Genomic DNA, 19,337 nt, shown 5'->3' with positions numbered 1-19,337 from the left:
CCTTCACCCTGGTTTCTGGGACAGCTGCGTTCTCACCTGCCTCCACTGATTTCCAGCCCACTGGCCTCAGACAAGCCAGCTGCCCGGTCCATTTCTTCATCCAGACACACTGATGTTGACAGCCACCTCCCCCAGACTTTAAGGAGGTAAAAGGAGATGGATGTAAAAGCCCTTTGAAAAGATGAAAGTCCTAAATAGTATATAAAGCACCCATTTTAATGGAAAGTATGGTCTTCAGGTAGAAAGCGCAAGAGTTGGAAGCAGGACGCTGGTTAAAAGAGGAATGAAATCGAAAGCTTTTTTCCCACCACCATGCGGTGTAGGCTTCAAGTGTCGGCTGATCTGGACAGAAAGCATCCCCATCAGCAATAAAAGCAGTTTCAGACCCAGAGCAGATTCTGCCTGGGGCTTTGCACTGGTGATTAGCTTCTCTTGTTCAGCACCCGAGGGACTGGCCATTACCATACTGTAGGGCAACTTAATTAAAGAATCAGATAAACAATACAATGCCTCCCTCTCTGAATCAAGCCAAAGTGTCATGAAAAATAAAACAATTAAGCAGAAACAAAGGCCCCGATAAAGTATTCAAGCAGAACAAGTTTATACAAAAATTTAATGAGGGTTTATTATTACCAATCAAAAGGCCAAGAGGCAGCACGCCAAGCTCTCCACGGCTACCTTTATCAGGCTCACCTATAATGCAACGGCGCCGAGGGGAAAACGAACAATTATGCAGAAACCACACCATGCCGCGCCTGTGTCCTGCGTTGAACTTTCCCGGGAGCTTTGATAGGCTACATCTCGCTTAAGCCTTCCAGTAACATCTCTAAAACAGGTATTAGCTTCATTTTTCAGACAATGAAACAAAGCCTTGGGGAGTTTATGTGGCTTGCCCAAGTTTGCAGAATTATGAAATAACAACCAGAACTAAAGCCTAGACAGCTCACCTCAAAACACGGTCCTGTACTGGGGTTGTAGGTCTGGAGTTGCAGGTCGATCTCCCTGCCCTCCTCTTCCCTGATTTGTGCCCACGCTGGACCTTAAGTGGCCTCAGTGATGCATTCCATTTCTATAACTCATCTTTAAGGCTAAAATTTTGAGATGAGAAGAAAGAGATGAAGTATGGAAATATTGTGACCTGGCAGAAGGCAGAATCCCACCCTTTGCAGTTTGAACCAATTAGTGATTCTTACAGAGAAAAGTTCAGAATGGATAGCAGATGCTATTAAGCAATATTTCTGGGCAAAGCAAGGTTTTTAAATATGCTACCAGGTGGGGTTGCCCACTCCTCCTACCGAACCACCACCAACTTTGTGTCTGACTCTGAGGCTCCTTCTTCTATTCTGAGTATTGCTGGTATGGAGGGATTTGATCAATGATAATGGATGTTTATGAGGGTGAAAATCAATAAATACCAACATCAAAGGTAGTATAATTTGTGAGCTTAGAAAATGCCCTGTGTCCTGAGTTCTGTTGCTGCTGTTGTTTTGCATTAGAGGAAATGGAGAAGAAATGTCAGATCTAAGACACTGAACTCTTAAAAAACAAAAAAAGGCAGAATTTGAAGATAGAGATAGGTTGACAGTGAAGAAAAAATCCTGTAGATGTGGACAGCCGCATCAGCCAGGACCCGACCCTCATAACCAGGAGCACAGGATTGTTGATGGCGATATATGCGAGCACTGGAGTCAATGTATAGCTCAAGTGGAGATGACCAGAGTTTTCTGGAAACATCTAATTGTGAGAGTCTTGCCATGTCAGTGGTAACGGACATGACAGAGTAAAGGTGAAGTCAGAAAAAGTAAGAAAGGGTCAAGTTCAGACTCAGAGAGAAAACGTGAATGATCTGTGGGCAAAGAAGAAAAAACAATGAAGGGCAACAGGATAAAACAACTAAAGAAGTGAAGAAACAAATCCAAACCAAGAACCTTTATTTTAAAACCTAAATCAGGGCTTCCCTGGTGGCGCAGTGGTTGAGAGTCTGCCCGCCGATGCAGGGGACACGGGTTCGTGCCCCGATCTGGGAAGATCCCACATGCCGCGGAGCGGCTGGGCCCGTGAGCCATGGCCGCTGAGCCTGCGCGTCCGGAGCCTGTGCTCCGCAACGAGAGAGGCCACAACAGTGAGAGGCCCACGTACCGCAAAAAAAATAATAAAATAAAAATAAATAAAACCTAAATCAGTCAGGATCACAGCAGGAAATGAATGGTACACTCACACTGGGAGAAGGGTTTATTAAACCCTTCAGGGAGGGTTTATTAAAACAGCTCTTACAAACAGGAGGGCAGGGCATTGGGAAACCACACGAGAAACTGCAGAATCCCAAGATGAGTATGAGCTGGGGAGTTGTCCCCACCCCAAGGTCTGAAGGGATGTCAGCAGAGAATAATGACCAGATCCTAGAAGGTGAGACTTCCAGAGGGAGAACCAACTTGGTGGGGCTCTGAATTTGATTAAGGGACACACCAACTTGAGGTTACCCTGCAGGGAGAGTTCTGGGGACTCAAGACCCCAACCACACCCCCTATTCCTCCCCTCCCTGATCTCTTCCTGGGGCTCCCCATTGGACAAATCCAACCAGAACAAGACAGTGAGGGTGCCATTGGTGTAATTCACGCAAGTCAACCACAGAGCTGAGAGAAAGGGGGAAAGGTACAAATGGAAGATGCCCAGCTTAGAAGCCCACAGGACAAGAATCAATGCCTCTGATCCAGAGTCTAATCTTGGCACAGAGAACCAGTCTCCAGCTATGACATCTGAGTGCCAAGGAGAACATGGAAGGACTAACTACATTTCAAAGCTGTGTGTGAAAGAACCCCAAACCGATTTCACTTAGCAATCATGTACTCCTCAAAACAACTACATATCATTTACTTTTAGTGTCGGATATAAAGAATATTAACACCCAGAAGAGACTTTAATGAATCTGATAAGGAAAACAGCAAAAATATCACCCGGCAAAAATTCAACTCCTTAATTGGTAGTCACAAAAAAAGCCCTAACGTGTTTTCGCCACCACGAGTTACAGAGACCTCACTCAGCCAACCTGAAAAGTCAGGCTCTTGGCTGTCAGACCTCCCAGCTGCAGGATCAACCACTCTCTGGGCAGCCGGTCTATGTTCGCTGCACTAACTCACTAATAGCCTCTCTCTCTAAACATTGAACTGGCCCAGTCCATCTCTTCTAGTCAACTGAGAGTTCTCTTTGGAACACGGCATGCCGAGGTTTAGAAAATAAGCACCAGCATTTTTTTTTAACATGCCCAAGAATTACGGATGCCATAATTGCTGTCCCACGTGGTCACCATTTAAAGTCTCCTATGATCCCGCACCTCTCATTCATTAAAGACTATTGGAATTAGAAGGTAATAATTAAACACAATGTTTTTCTACTTATGGCATCAATCATGCAGGTTGGCTTTTCTGGCGTGGTGGGGGGGAAGTAACAAGACATCATCAGTATTCTTTGAATTTCTAACTTTAATTCACAGGTACTGTGACAGGATAACTTATTATTGGGTACCTGAGGTTAATGAATCCTCCACAGGCTGTCAGTAATTATTCTGGAGTATCTATTAGGAGGACACAGAAAATTGCTCTTATGTGCTGACTCAGAAGTGTGTGTGAGCCCTCTGCTACCCTCCCTTTTCCTTCTCCAGGCTCTGAGATTTCACCATGATCTATCTTAGCTGATCCACTCACAAAAGTCCCATTAAATTTCAAATTATCTCATCACACTACTGATGGTATATTAAGATATAAATAAAAGGAAATAGCGACATGATTTATTGGGTACGTGTCACCCCATAGGAAGAAAATGCGAAATGAAACCCCAGGATGATATAAGTAGCAACTCCAATGAAAAATATTTGAGGGGATTTCTGTTCTATCTCATTTCATGAGGCCTCAAATGTAAGTTCTGGTGGAACACGAGAGACCCACGCACAGGACAGTTGTCCTGGTGACCTCGTCAAAGTCTGGACCCTTCGGATGCAAGTGAATGCAACCCAAGTGGTTCTGGACAAAGCAAAAACGGGAGTGATTGGATGTCGTAACTGAGACGTTTGGGCTTCAGGAACGGCAGAAAGTCACATGAATGATGGCATCCGTTGCCCTCCCCACCTTCAAGGTGACTTGTTCCCCGTGTATTGGTCTTGTCCTCATTTGTTGCCGTTCTGTCTTTCCTTGAGGGGTGAGGAAGAGAGGCCTGGGTGACCTCGGGTGTGGTCGTCTGGGTTCAGGGCCTGGGGTGGGGACAGAGGATGAGCCCATAGGCCAGGTCCTCCAGGGAAGGTGGTGTTGTCTCCAGGAGAAGAGCAGGAAGCAACCCTGGGGGACAAGATCAGGAAATGTCCTGAGGGATTCTAACCCCAGAGGCCGTAAGCCTCCTCTCCGGACAGAGGCATCGATTTCTTTGGGGGCCCAGGGAGGCGGAGAGGGGGTCCTGATCAGATGCACTGAGAGTTGTGAGGCTTTGTGTCTTCAACAAAAGAAGTTACATTTATATGTGGAATCTAAAAAAATGGTACAAATGAACTTATTTACAAAACATAAATAGAGTCACAGATGTAGAAAAGAAACTTATGGTTACCAAGGGGGAAGGGGTGGGGAGGGATAACTTGGGAGACTGGGATTGACATATACGCACTACTATATATAAAATAGATAACAAGTAAGAACCTGCTGTATAACACAGGGAAATCTACTCAGTACTCTGTAATGACCTATATGGGAAAAGAATCTAAAAGAGAGTGGATATATGTATAACTGATTCACTTTGCTGCACAGCAGAAACTAACACAGCATTGTAAATCAACTCTACCCCAATAAAAATTAATTAAAAAAAAAAAGTCACTTGTTATGTTGTTCCTCTTCAATCCCAGAAGAGAAAACAAAGATCTGAGGCCTGGAAACAGTGGAGGCCGATGGAACATCCCTGAGGCTGGAAACCTGGGGAAGAGGACCGACTCCTTTCAAGGGTCATTTCTTCTGCTCACTAAAAACAAATTAAACAAACAGCCACCAGAACAAACAAACCTCATTTTCTTTTAGTTCCTATAGCCTTTTAATAAAAATTCAAAATCTACTGGGAGCCTCTATACAGTCCTTTAGCAAATAAGGTACAAGAGCAGAGGATGTTTTCATTGGAATAGACGGCGCTCCACACTGATTTGTGGGGCTTTTCTTAAATGATTAACCTTTTCTTGTGTTGACATGCTGACTGTGTATTTAAGAAGTAATGTCTGATGAGTCTCCCCTTCAGAGCTGATGTAACAGGCACCGTGGCTTCTCCATCCCATGCAGGGGAGAAAATTAGACACCTCTCTGTAACCCTCTCCCACTCCAGCTGCATTCACCCACCAAAAGTTTTCTGAGAGGGCAGGAGTTTTCCCCTAAAAGTATTTTTAATTTTTTTTTCCTAAAAACAAACGCCTTCCAAAATCTGGGGAAATAGAGTCACAACCATCAGTAAATTCTGATACAAGGGGAAGTGTGTACACGGGCGACCATATGACACAGAAGCCCAGAGGACAGGGCAGCAAACTCTGCCCTGTAGATCGATGGGGGCTCTATTTATGCTGTGTGTCTTCAAGGACAGATAGGACTTTGCCAAGCAGCCAAGGGGAGGGTGGAGGGATGGAGGGGGATGGAGGTCCTCCAGGCAGACAGATCTATATGGGAAAGAGCATGGAGACAGGCGAGACCACAGGGTGGAAGTTAAGATACGAGCGCTAAGTGCTGATAGAAAGTATTGGGAGCCTGTGCTGGCTGGTGGAAATCTCTGTATCCCAAGCGCATTAGTCTCCCAGGATGGCCATGACAAAGCACCACAAACTAAGTGGCTTAAAGCAACAGAAATTTATTCTCCCATGATCCTGGAGGTTAGAAATCAGAAACCAAGGTGTTGTCTGGACTGGTTCCTACTAGAGGCTCTGAGAGAGAAACTGTTCCAGGCTTCTCTCCTGTCTTCCAGTGTTTGCCAGGCATCCTGGATTTTCCTTGGCTTGTAGCTACATCCCTCCAATCTCTACCCCTATTTTCACGTAGGCTTCTCTCCTCTGTGTTTATCTCTGCGTCTCTTCTCTCCTCATAAGGACGCCAGCCACATTGGATTAGGGCTCACTCGACTCCAGTATGACTTTATCTTAACTTACATCTTCATGACATCTGCACAGACTTAGTTCCAAATAAGGTCACATTCATAGGTGCCATACGTTTTATGTGGACAATTCAACTCACAACACCAAGGTAACTGGTGTCAAAGAAAAATTGCATGGACAAGTTAGACAGGTAAGGAAGACTTTATTCAAGATTTTGCAATGCAGAGGAGATCAAGACCATTGAAATAGGTGAGAGAGATCAAACTCAGCTCCATGGAAACACAAAGGATGCGTTGTTTTGTTTTGTTTTGTTTTGTTGTTTTGTTTGTTTTGTTGCGGGCCTCTCACTGTTGTGGCTTCTCCCATTGCGGAGCACCGTCTCCGGACACGCAGGCTCAGCGGCCATGGCTCACGGGCCCAGCCGCTCCACGGCATGTGGGATCTTCCTGGACCGGGGCACGAACCCATGTCCCCTGCATCGGCAGGCGCACTCCCAACCACTGCGCCATCAGGGAAGCCCCAAAGGATACGTTTTTAAGCACAGGAGTGAGTTGGTGGAAAAGTACTGAAGAACATTATTGGGGAGTTTGGTCAATGTGATGAGGCATCTGTGTTGGCTGACTGCTGCTGATGGAACGAACTTAGGCTCCTACCCTCTCACAGAGACTGGCAGATGGGGCACTGGCTTTCTTGATAGTTGTTTTTCAAAGGGATGGCTCCCAGGTCCTTGAGAAAGACATTGCTGGGTTGTAGAAGATTTACATCCCAAAGAGGCAGAGAAAGAATCAACAACTGCAAATGTCTAAAGGAAATGCTCTAAGAAAAGGGGGGTCAGGGCCTGTAGTCAGGAAGAAACAAGCTAAGGAGAACATTAAGGCAATCCTGGCCACTGGTTAGTCCCCGAGGTCAGAGCTTCAATGATGTGCAATGGTTACAGGTGTGGCTGGGTATGGAGCCCCTCCGCTCAGCGGCCTCAGACTTCGAGGTACTCTTTCCACGCATGTCAGCACGCTCTGACATGAAGGTCTTTATGCAGCTGCTGGAATTTGCAAGAAATCTGAAAGAAATTCTAAAGACCGGTGAAGGATAGTTCGTAAGGAGACAGGAATGAAGGCAAAACAGCTCATCGTGAGGCGCTGGAATATCCAACAGCAGCATTAGAGGAGACAAGAGAAGAGGTGAGAAGCATTTTTAATACGTCTGGAATAGTCTCAGAAATTGAGGTTGATTTGATGCAGTGTCTTGTGGTCTCGAAATATTCTGGGGACAAAAGGCCTGTCACTTTCCAGTTCTTTGAGGCGTTTGGAAAGATGCCTTTGGAAGTGTCCATCCACAGCTTGTAAAACACAATCCTTGTGCAGAGCAGGAGACGGAGGAAGCGGGGCTGGGAAAAGGAAAGATTGTCGGCTGTCCCTAAATGACAATCTGAGTGGCTGTCTTTCCAAATTAAAGAGCAGCACACACTCAACGACGTCTTCAGCAGCTTGAGATAAACTCAGGATGCCCCAGGGACCACGCATTCGTGACCACATGTTGTCTTTGGTCCATAGATTTTAATCTTCCTCAACTTAAAAAAAAAGGTGATGCAGTAAGCCTTGCAAAGAGATCCACCGGGACCTGAATGAATAAAACAACCCTCTTGTCCTTTTCTGCTTGCAAAGAATTCTACTGGTAAGCAGCGTGGAAAGTCTACAGGTACCGAGCTGGGCAACGTTCAATTGTAACCAGTGTATTTCTAGGGAGGGCTAAGGCTTTCAGTGAAGCGTTAGCAAACTTTTACAGGGAAGGGCCATAGTATAAACAATTTTGGCCTTGCAGGCCCCATGGCCTCTGTGGCCACTCCTCAGCTCTGTAGTTGTAACGCAAAAGTAGCCGTAGACACTGTGACAATGAATGGACATGACTCTGTTCCAATCAGACTTACTCAATGACACGGAATCTTGACTTTCATATGCAATATTCTTTGTTTTGATTTGTTTTCCAATCATGTAAAAATGTAAAATCTGTTCTGAGCTTGCGAGCTGAACAGACACAGGCAATACGCCAGATGTGGTCTGCAGGCTGGAGATTCAGACCCCTGGCAAAATGAAAGAACAATTGCAAACCCCACAGATGCCCAGCATATCTCATTTTCTTGCTTTTCATCCAAACATGAGCCAGTCATAGGGGCAATGTCCCAGCACCCACGCTGACAAAAAGAGAAAGAGAGGCAGATCCTAAGTCGCTTTATCGGTGTCCCGGCCTTATAAGTGCCTAATACTACACAGAAGTAATCATTAATTAACATGCTCACCACATGTTTATTGAAGGCCTGCTCTGGGCCAGGCATGCAGGAGACACTAAGCCTACTTACAGCAGAGACCCAAACCCTTGGCCTCACGAAGTCCACCCCACACTGTTGTCCTTTAACCTAAGTGAGCGTTAGATTCACCGAAGAGGCTCTCAAAATTACAGATAGTGGATATTTCTCAGAATGCCCCCAGATCAATTAAACCAGCATCTCTGAGGTGGGGCACAGCCATCCTTCGCTGCCAAATCGATTGACTTTTGAAACCTTCCACTGCCCACAGGGCAGCCTCGGGAGGGGATTTAATTGCTTTGGGGTGGGCCTGGGCACAGGTAGTTTTTAAAGCTCTCTGGGTGATGGTAAAGTGCAGGCAGGATTGTGAACACCAGCCTAGAGCTTCTAAGGAAGCAGGTTTGATGCAGGAGACTCATGGGGCCCATGAGTCACACCAACACCTGAAAGCAGCTTGCAGAGGAGCCCCCAAACCCTGCCCACCCCCCCAGCCTGCTGGTGACTTCATGTGAATGGGGCCAGAGTGTTCTAGCCTCGGCCAGTCCCTCAGATCCTCAGGCCCTCTATACCCAGGTTCCAGTGCCTGACCTTTTCACCTTGAGATCCAGTTTTCTCAGTTACTTCCCTTACTCCACAAGGTCATAGCTCAGCTTCTCCTTCCTCCCCAAAATGTAGCCTTGAAAACATAGCCTTCTTACTATTAAGATCTGTGCAGAGCAGTGGTTCTCAAAGGATGGCTCCTGAACTGGCAGTGTCAGGATCACCTGGAACCTGATCAGAAATGCACATTCTTATCCCCATCCCAGACCTACGAACCAGAAACTCTGAGAGTGGGTCCCAGCAACCTGGTTTTTTTGTTTGTTTGGTTTTGTTTTGAAGTATAGTTAAATTAGTTAGTTTCAGGTGTACATCAAAGTGATTCAGTTATACATATATATCTATGTTCTTTTTCAGATTCTTTTCCATTATAGGTTATTATAGAATATTGCGTAGAGGTCCCTGTGCCGTACAGTAGGTCCTTGCTGTTTATCCATTTTATATGTAGTAGAGTGTATATGTTAATCCCAAACTCCTAACTTATGTCTCCACCCCACCCCTGCTATCCCCTTTGGTGACCAAAAGTTTGTTTTCTATGTCTGTGAGTCTATTTCTGTTCTGTAAATAAGTTCATTTGTATCATATTTTAGATTCCACATATAAGTGGTATCATATGGTATTTTTCTTTCTCTTTCTGACTTACTTCACTTAGTATGATAATCTCTAGGTCCATCCATGTTGCTGCAAATGGCAGAATTTCATTATTTTTATGGCTGAGTAATATTCCATTGTATATATGTGCCACATCTTCGTTATCCATTCCTCTGCTGATGGACACTTGGGTTGCTTCCATGTCCTGGCTACTGTGAATAGTGCTGCTATGAACACTGAGGTGCATGGATCTTCTTGAATTAGAGTTTTTAACAATCCCTCCAGGTGAGTCTGAAGCACATTTGAGTTTGGAGAACCAACGGCACAGAGCTGTGAAGAGTACAGTGAATTTGAAGATGTCACTAAATCAATCAGCAGTTGTTGGAAAAAGCTAAGCAGTGGACTAAAGTTTGGGGAGATAATTGTTTCAGAATTTCAGCCTTTGATCCCTTAGGACACTCAGACTCTAACTTGAAAGATGGTAGAACTCTTTCAGACTTGAATCCTGCCACTTACAACACCATGGATGAACCTGGAGAACGCGATGCTGAGTGAAATAAGCCAGATACAGAATGACACTCACTGTGTGATCTCACTTGTAGGGCGAATCTAAAAAGGTCAAATTCATAGTAACAGAGAATAGAATGGTTGTTACCAGGGGCTGAGAGGTGGGGAAAATGGGCTGATGGTCAAAGGGCACAAACATTCAATTATAAGATAAATAAGTTCTGGAGACATAATGAACAGCACGGTGATTATAGTTAACAATACAGTGTACTTGAAATTCGCTAAGAGAACAGATCTCAAGTATTGTCACCACACACACACACACACACAATGGTAACTATGTGAAGTGATGGGTATGTTAATTAGCTTGACTGTGGTAATCTTTTCACAATGTATACATATATCAAAACACCAGGCTGTACATCTTAAATATATACAGTTTTTATTTGTCAATCATACCTCAACAGAGCTGGGAGAAAAAAATAATGGAGCTCTTTCAGCTAAAAACTGCAGCTCTTGGGGATTATATCTCCAGACTTAGAATATTCTCTTAAACTAGATTACATAAAACATATCACAAGAACATTTCCAGCATTTCTAGGTCACCAGCATAGAACTTAATTGGAGAATGGAAGACAGAGCCGTCTCTCTGCTTGTTGGAAAATTAAAACTCCTGTGAGAGGGTTTGGGGTGGCAGGTGGAATGGCAATCGGGCCATGATGTCACATATAAAGCTTCAGAGAGTTCGGCCAGCAAGGAGCTAGTAAACTGAAGGATAACCCACCCGCCACTCTAGGTTGGGCCTATCTGATCGTGGTGTTTGGATATGCTGTTTTCAGAAGCTCGGTTAACTTTGTTTTCATTGCCCACATGTCACCAAATATGGAGGCTTGAGAGGGACATAAGGATAAGGGGTCTACATAGCCATTGTCAGTGATAAACAGTGCCAGATGCTAGCTCAAGGGGTAAGGATGGATTTTAATCAGTATTATAGTGTTGCACTAGGGAAGAGAGTCCAGTGTGAGCGCAACTCAAATTCAATTTGTACAGAGGAGATGGGGCGTTTTAAAGAGAGATGGAAATTAGGGAGAGGGAACTGTAGGGGTTTGAGAAGAGTGAGGGAAGTGAACAATGACAGGGCAGGCAACAGGGCTTCGCCCATGTGAGAACCACCTGGGTTAGGGCCCTACCCTCCCACAGAGGCCGGGACACAGGGACCCTGCCTTCAGGTGCTCAAATGAGGTCACCTATCTGTGCATTTGGGGACATAGCAGGCCTATGTCAGTGTGCGTGTGTGTGTGTGTGTGTGTGTGTGTGTGTGTGTGTGTGAGAGAGAGAGAGAGAGAGAGAGAGAGAGAGAACAGTGCTAAAATTTCTCAAACTCCCCTGAGAAATGATATCAGGGGAAAATAAACAGAGAAAAATTAAGAAGCCTCTCAAAGACATTTTTATCTCAGAGAAAGTGGGGCACCACCCACGGCTGCCTCTACCCAGGAGAGAACTTGTTTAGAAAATGCAGCTACATCGTGAACCTTAGAAGGAAGGTTCACAGAGGCATTTCCTTTTTAACTTCAGTGAGAGGAACACAGCACTCAATATTCCAAACTGCTGCTCTAAATTTGTCAGAGACCAAAGAAATGGCAGAAGAGTTAAAGGCATGGCCATCTAAACACAGCAGACGGTAGGAAGCCTGTCTCCTGGGGGGGGAGATCTTGAAAAACAATCGGCGCCCAACAAATATTATTAAGTGGCAAAAGCAAACGCAGTAAAATGCAGGTGGAAAATAGATTCTCGGCTGTAACTAAGCTAGGAAAACAAGACAAATAAGGGACTGTAAGAGACTTCAGAGTATTAATTAGAAGGGCAAGAAGAAAAAAAGCCCACGGACGCAGAAGGTATAGAGTGAAAAGGAGCCCCGGGTGTGTAATGAATTAAACGCAAGGAGAGGAAGAAAATATTTCGCAGATTCTGACCCTCACCCTCTTGTTCCTATTAAATTTCAGTCGGAATCAAAGTTACACATGTAGAAGAACAGCAGGCTTAAAAAGATATAACATGAATAGATGTATAAAAATCATTTCTTACACAAGAAATTAAATTGAATCAAGATTCTCTTTAGTCTTTTTTCCTCTCATGTTCCGTCCAAGTTAGATTTAATCACCCCGTGAGCTCAGAGAAACCCATACATGTAAGGACATGAAATCTGACAATTGCTCAAGACACCACCACCTACGAGGCTCAAGGTTGCTGCAAGTGAAAGCCAGTGAGCCCCAGGGAAAACTTCCCCCAGATTCTGCAGTTACTAGGGGCAAAAGATGACCTCACAGCTGGTACCTTGAACGTTTTTCTGACTCAGGGGAGGAAAATAGTTCCCAGGGAGCTGGCATGACCAGTAGGAGAGATACGGACGCTGATCAAAGGAACAGCTCGGCAAAGCAGTGCACCTAGATGTCTGCGGAGTTCCGGAGGATGTGTGTAGACTGGTGGTTCTCAGCAGCGGTGCTCTGCTCCCGAGGGGACAGCTGGCAATGTGTGGAGACACTTTTGTCACACCGGGGGAGGGCGACAAAGACACTGAGTGACTAGGCATCCAACAATGCATGAGACAGGCCTCCACAGCAGATCCATTCATCCCCAAATGTCCCTAAGGCTGAGATGGAGAACCCATGGTGTAGACCGAGAAAGAAAAATGCTGCTGAAGAATGAAAAGGAGTCAGCTTGTGGCGGAAGTATTCGTATTAAGTATCGGAGGATGCTGGAGAAACAGCAAGCCAAATCGTTAGCACAGTATGTGAACGTTAGGACGGGCAGGTACGCTCTGGGAGGAAAAGAAGACAGAGGCCTGGGAACAGGAAACATAAGAAGTCATACGATGTCCTCTATGCCATACTTATAAGTTGGACAGGGCTGCACTGGGCGTTTGAGATTTTATGAAGTAAGCTATGCAAACAGTGTAGAGTGAGGGGGTTGGCCTGAACCCCTGTGTGAGTCACATAAGACAGGCTGCCATGCAGAAGACAGAGGCTAGTTGAGTTAAAAACACTTCAGTGAGGTATCACCTCACACCAGTCAGAATGGCCATCATTAAAAAGTCTACAAACAATAAATGCTGGAGAGGGTGTGGAGAAAAGGGAACCCTCTTGCCCTGTTGGTGGGAATGTAAATTGGTGCAGCCACTATGGAGAACAGTATGGAGGTTTCTAAAAAACCCCAAAATATAGTTACCATATGATCTAGCAATCCCACTCCTGGGCATGTATCTGGAGAAAACTATAATACACGCACCTCAATGTTCACTGCAGCACTATTTACAATAGCCAAGACATGGGAGCAACCTAAGTGTCCATCAACAGATGAATGGATAAAGATGTGGTACATATATACAATGGAATGCTACTCAGCCATGAAAATAATAATGAAATCATGTCAGTTACAGCGACAGGGATGGACCTAGAGATTATCATACTAAGCGAAGTAAGCCAGACAAAGACAAATATCATATGATATCACTTACATGTGGAATCTAAAAATATGATACAAGTGAACTTATTTACAAAACAGAAATAGATTCACAGACATAGAAAATACACTTATGGTTACCAAGGGGAAGGGGTGGGTGATAAACTAGGAGTTTGGGATGAACATATACACACTACTATATATAAAATAGATAACCAACAAGGACCTACTGTAGCACAGGGAACTATATTTAATATCCTGTAATAACCTATAAAGAAAAGAATCTGAAAATGAATATACGTGTGTATGTGTATATAACTGAAGCCACTTTGCTGTACACCTGAAACACAACATTGTAAATTATCTATACTTCAATTTTTAAAATAGGTAAAAATAAAAGAGAATGACAGGAAATATTAGAAGATAAAAAGAAAGAAAGGAAAACACCTCAGTGGCTGCCCAGCTGCCAGATGGAAGGTTCGCAGTCCCTCTGTCAATCGAGGACAAGGTTGGGATCCTTAGGTTGCTGGTTTATAGGTTCTCAAAATAAAGCTCTTTGCATGGTTGGAGGAGCAGTTTCTTCCAAGAAGAAGGCTGAAAGGGGGAAGTTTCTGAAAAGGTAGAATTAACCTGAATCTACTGATTCATCTATATAGAGAACTAGAAATTGCAACATCATGATCCTATGAGTATCATATGAAAAGCTTCTTCCTAGATTCTTGATTTAAATGGTCCTTTTGGGCCTTCCTCATAGCTCTCTGAGAACCTGCAGGCTTAAGCTCTAACAATTATGTGCAGGACGACTGATGATATCAGAATCCTTAGGGCCTGGGCTTCATCTGCCTCATGCTGCCATGCCCTTAAAGAGCCAAACCCAGCAGCAAATTTAACAAATCCCACACACTGTAGTGTGTAGTCCAAATCTAGTGTGTCCCACTGGTGGATTTTGTTTTATCATGCTTTAAGCAGTCTCTCTGGAACTCTCTGAGTAACTATGCTTTTTTACTCTTTTTATTTTTAACAAATTCATGTTCACTGATCCACAGATGTTGTGATACCATCACAAATCCTTCCAATACCAGAAGTGCTTTCAGAGATTTTATTTTTGGTCGCTCCCGGTATTCTCATCTACTTTGATGTGAAGCAAAGCCTTTACACAAAATTCAAAGGGCTACAACACTGAAAGGATTACAACGGCAAAATGTCAACAGTTCTGCACAATGAACTGAGAACTGTTTCTGAAGACTGCTCTCTTTATCAAAGGAGCATCTAGTTATTCGGAATCTGTGCCAATCTTCTTGCAATGCTGTTCTTAAGAGCACGTAAAGGGCTTTTTGTTCCATTACAATGGCTGGAACAATTTTAAAATAAAGTTGGAAATTACACTTCAGTAAGTGAATTAAAAATGAAGGAGAGTGGTACCTAAGAAGGCCAGAGCACCTCTGGGTTGTCATCCTTTTTCCAAATTTATTTACCTGGATGTTCATTTGGATCGAACCAACAGAAAATGCCATATTGACCCAGATATACCCTAAAAAATTACACTAAAATAAAAATGGCTACTTCAGAAATGTTTATATATATAATTTTTATTTTTGTCATATAATCTTTTCAATAACTGTAAAATTGTTACTTAATTTGGAGAATTTCTTAGTTTTCATCAAATGTGCATGAATGTCACTTCTTATAATCATTGACCTCAATTTTCTTTTAAAAATGAGTTCTAAGAAATGCACATAATTATGCCCTGGGAATCCAGTTTTCATTTCAGCTGACCAGACAAAACCTACGAAAAACTTAATGCTTGTGCAATCTAAAAAAAGTCTGATTTTAAACAGGAAAATTATATCTACCCTATCACATACATTCAATAAATCTGAATATCATGTATTTAATATTCTATTTCAAATTTGCATATGATCCAAGTAATTAACAAAAGACCAACAATAGTTGGTCTAAAAACCACCTAAAAACACTTCAAATCCACCATATACTTTAATATAGAACTATTACTATATCATTTAAATATTAATTTTCACACAAATGAGTTCATATAAAAACACCTTAGGTCTGCAGGCCAACGGGTAAAAATGTCTGCAGGCCAATGGGTCAAAAATCAAAATTACAAAATACTAATTTCTATTTAGTACTGGTCTGGAGTTCTTGATTTTCCAAAAAGCAGAAGGAGAAAAAGTAAAGGAGGGAGAAAAACAAAATTCCAGAAGCACCCACCACGTTCCAGTCCTTTATGGATGGTCCTATACTTTATCCTTTATATCAAGTTATTTCATTGCAAGAGTAATTGCATGGGATAGACTCTTACACGTGAGAATAATCTAGGCATACGTATCACTTTAACTTGTAGTAAATACCATTTGGTTTTCCCCAGTGTCATGCCTTTTTGGTAATCTCACAATTTTCCAAAGACCTATAGGAAACAAACTTATTTAGTTTTATTTACTCCATCATTTTCAAATTCATTTGACCACAGAACCCTTTCATTTTCCTACAATTAGATGTTAAAGGAACAATGAACTCTACCAGTCTTTCTGGTGTGGGTAAATTGAACATATTACTGGAAAATACAAACCATACACCTTGTCAAGGACACTCAAAACAAGCCCCTAGGAAGGGACCTTGATCTAGTATAATGCTGCATTTCACCTCTTGGCTTCTTAATGTTCTCCGACTCTCAACTTGTTTCAAACAATTCCCGATAACCTGTTATGGCTTAACTGGCTACCCTCTCTAGAAATGTTTTCAAATTAAGTAGGGGAATAGTGAGAATTCCCTCCTTTAACGCAAAGGTAAGATCTGCTGGAGGAGTTACAGGGCTCCATTGGAGTGGCTAAGCTTTTCAGGTGCACCTCAAAACCCAGCACCCCAAGATTACCTGATCAGCGTATCTTGGGTCTTGGGCACCCACATGACCCAACTGCATCTTTTTTTTTTTTAATTTTTATTTTCATCTTTTTTTTTTAACATCTTTATTGGAGTATAATTGCTTTACAATGGTGTGTTAGTTTCTGCTTTGTAACAAAGTGAATCAGCTATACATATACATATATCCCCAATTACATCTTCATTCCCTCTTTAGAAAATGTGACTAACAAGATGCCACTTTCCACAGATCTATAGAAATGCTTAACAATTGAGTGAACAGTTTTTAACACAATTCGAGCTGCACGTACAAAGATGTAGAAGAAAAGGTCTAAAAATGTAAGGTACTCCTATCTGGTAAAGTCACTGATTTCGGTTAAAGTATACGTTTCCATTTAAAAAGAAAAGAGCATCAACAGTGAAAAGTGCAACTCAGTAAATCCAAAACACATTCTATGAAAATGACTTTTTTTATTAAATCAGGAAGAAACTAAAAATGTCTTTGACTATGAGTTCGCTAAAGTATGACATGGTTACCGTAATTTCCACATTTAAACATGAAATAAATGTATGATTTTGGTTTGTCGAAGTGAATATTAGGAAGCCAGAGGCAATTTTAATGGAGATAATCTCCCTTTTCCTGTTATTGCACTGTCACAAAAAGGTCAGCAGAATAAACAAGAATATGTTAACAGAATTTCAACTCATTTTATCACAAAGCCCTGTATTAGTCGGGTGTTATCCTCTGCACTATTCTGTGTGAAATACTGTGTTAAAATGTGACTTTGAAAAATTCAAGTCGAAGTTTGCAGAAACTGCAGGCATTCACAACTCTCCAAATATTTACTTACTTTGCCAAATTAAAAACATGCTGTTTTTCTATAATAATTCAGTTACTCTAATACTTCTATTATGGGCCCAACCTCTGCTAAAGACACTGTAGGAGAACACACACACACAAAGTGTATATACCATGGTCCCTGCCCTCACAGAACTTACAATTCAATTATGAATTAAAATAACAAGAATAGTAATGGTTGAACACGTCACTACAGCGTAGATCTTTGATGTTCATGACAAAGGCATTCATCTGGAGAGCCTCATGGAGCCTAAAACATCAGGCTCTCCCTAAAGCCCTCCTGTGTTACAGAGATGGAGTAACACACCAGCTAAGTGACTTTGAGAAGTGAAACAGAGGAGAAATGATGAATGGTACCTTCATGAATGCCCAAGTCTACTTCAAATCGCTTGTAAAATTGTGTGATGCTGGCAGTAATGCTAATATAATTCAGAAAGTATGGATATGTACAATCATGTATTCGCAACAAATATTACTGCACACTTACTATGTATCTGGCAACCGTTCTTAGCATTGGAGACATAGCAGTGAATACAGGATACAAAGGCTATTCTCTCATAAAGCTGACATTCTAGTGGGAGAGTAAATCAATAAATACTGAATTTGTCAGGTTATGCTGTGAGTGCCGGGGGCAGAGGTACTGCTGGAAATGGGGATTGGTTGCTCTTTATATAGAATGGTCAGGAAATACCTCTTTGTGACTTTGATATTTGAGTAGAGAACTAAAGATGTCAAAGGGAAGACCTGGCCAAGAAAAGAGGAAAGCACATGCAAAGGCCCTGAGGTGACAGTGGTGTTAGCAAATTTGAGGAACAGCAAGGAGCGTGGTGTGGCAGGAGTGAAGTGCAAAGGGCAGAGGTGGGAAATGAGGTTAGAAAGAGACAAGTACATGGGGAAAGGGCAGCAAGAGCCCGCTGTGCTGGGCCTCAATCAAACACGGGCTGGAGTCTTACTTGAAAGTGTCATGACATGGGATAGCTTTGTACAGATACTGAAGGATAAATGAGATTTATCTAACTTGAAGGAAAGGAAATTTGAGATTCATGCTTATATCTGTTCACTCTCTATTTTTAGATCTTTCTGGTACTTCTGAGAACATTAAAAGAAAGACCAATGCTTGTGCTCAGACTTTTATTCAAAATGAATCATCCATTCCCGGCCATTTTTTTTCCCACCAGAACATCTTGGAGGCCACTGAATTCATAGGGCCAGTTCACTGGCTTTCTAAGTTTCTTCACTTTATTCTGGAAATCTCTCAAAAAATGAGGATGTATAGTCAAACGAGTCACGTGTGGCTCCACATGAAACGAAAACTTCTCAAGAACTATTTAAACATCTGATTAAATTTTTTTTAAATCCATGGTGGCTTCAGTCGGCTACCAGCTTATAGTAGCAGAAACTTTAAGAATGTAAGAAGGTGAATTTTCATACACCTGTCTGATAAAGGCATTAAAGGACGGTTTGGAAAAAAGGTGAGAACTAATCAAGCGAGGTGATCTCACCCTAAATATACATTAATTTATGAGATGCTAACAGCATGGGAATTAACCTATGAAATAGCTGCTCACTTTATTAAGCAAAGAGGACCGAAATGTGCTACTCTCATTATAACAAAAAACTGAAATACATCATACTGCAAGGTAACTAGGCAATGACTGAAATGGGTTTTATAAGGACAACATGCCTACTGAATGGCTCAGCCCATTGCAAGTTCAAAAGGCTAAATCAAGAACTAAATTTCAGGCCTCTTGCCTTCCAAGGTGGCCCACACTCTGTCTATGGAGCGTGTATCTCCCTGAATAAACCTTCCTTCACTTTACTGTGTCTTGCTCTTGAATTCTTGCCTGCACAAAGCCAAAAACCCACACTGGGCGGCCATCCCAGGGACGCAGACCTGACTTGGGATGTGACCATCCTCTCGCACCCCACTCTCTTTCCTGCAACATCTTTCCTGGCACCCAGTGCGGGGCCTCCAAGGCCATAATCTCGATCCGCCTACTGGGCTATGGCTCCCCTCTGAAGAGCGGCTGGGCCTTATCCTGAGC

This window comes from Tursiops truncatus, chromosome 18 (assembly GCF_011762595.2).
Source record: "Tursiops truncatus isolate mTurTru1 chromosome 18, mTurTru1.mat.Y, whole genome shotgun sequence".
In the NCBI taxonomy this organism is placed as follows: domain Eukaryota; kingdom Metazoa; phylum Chordata; class Mammalia; order Artiodactyla; family Delphinidae; genus Tursiops; species Tursiops truncatus.
This window is presented reverse-complemented; position numbering follows the sequence as displayed.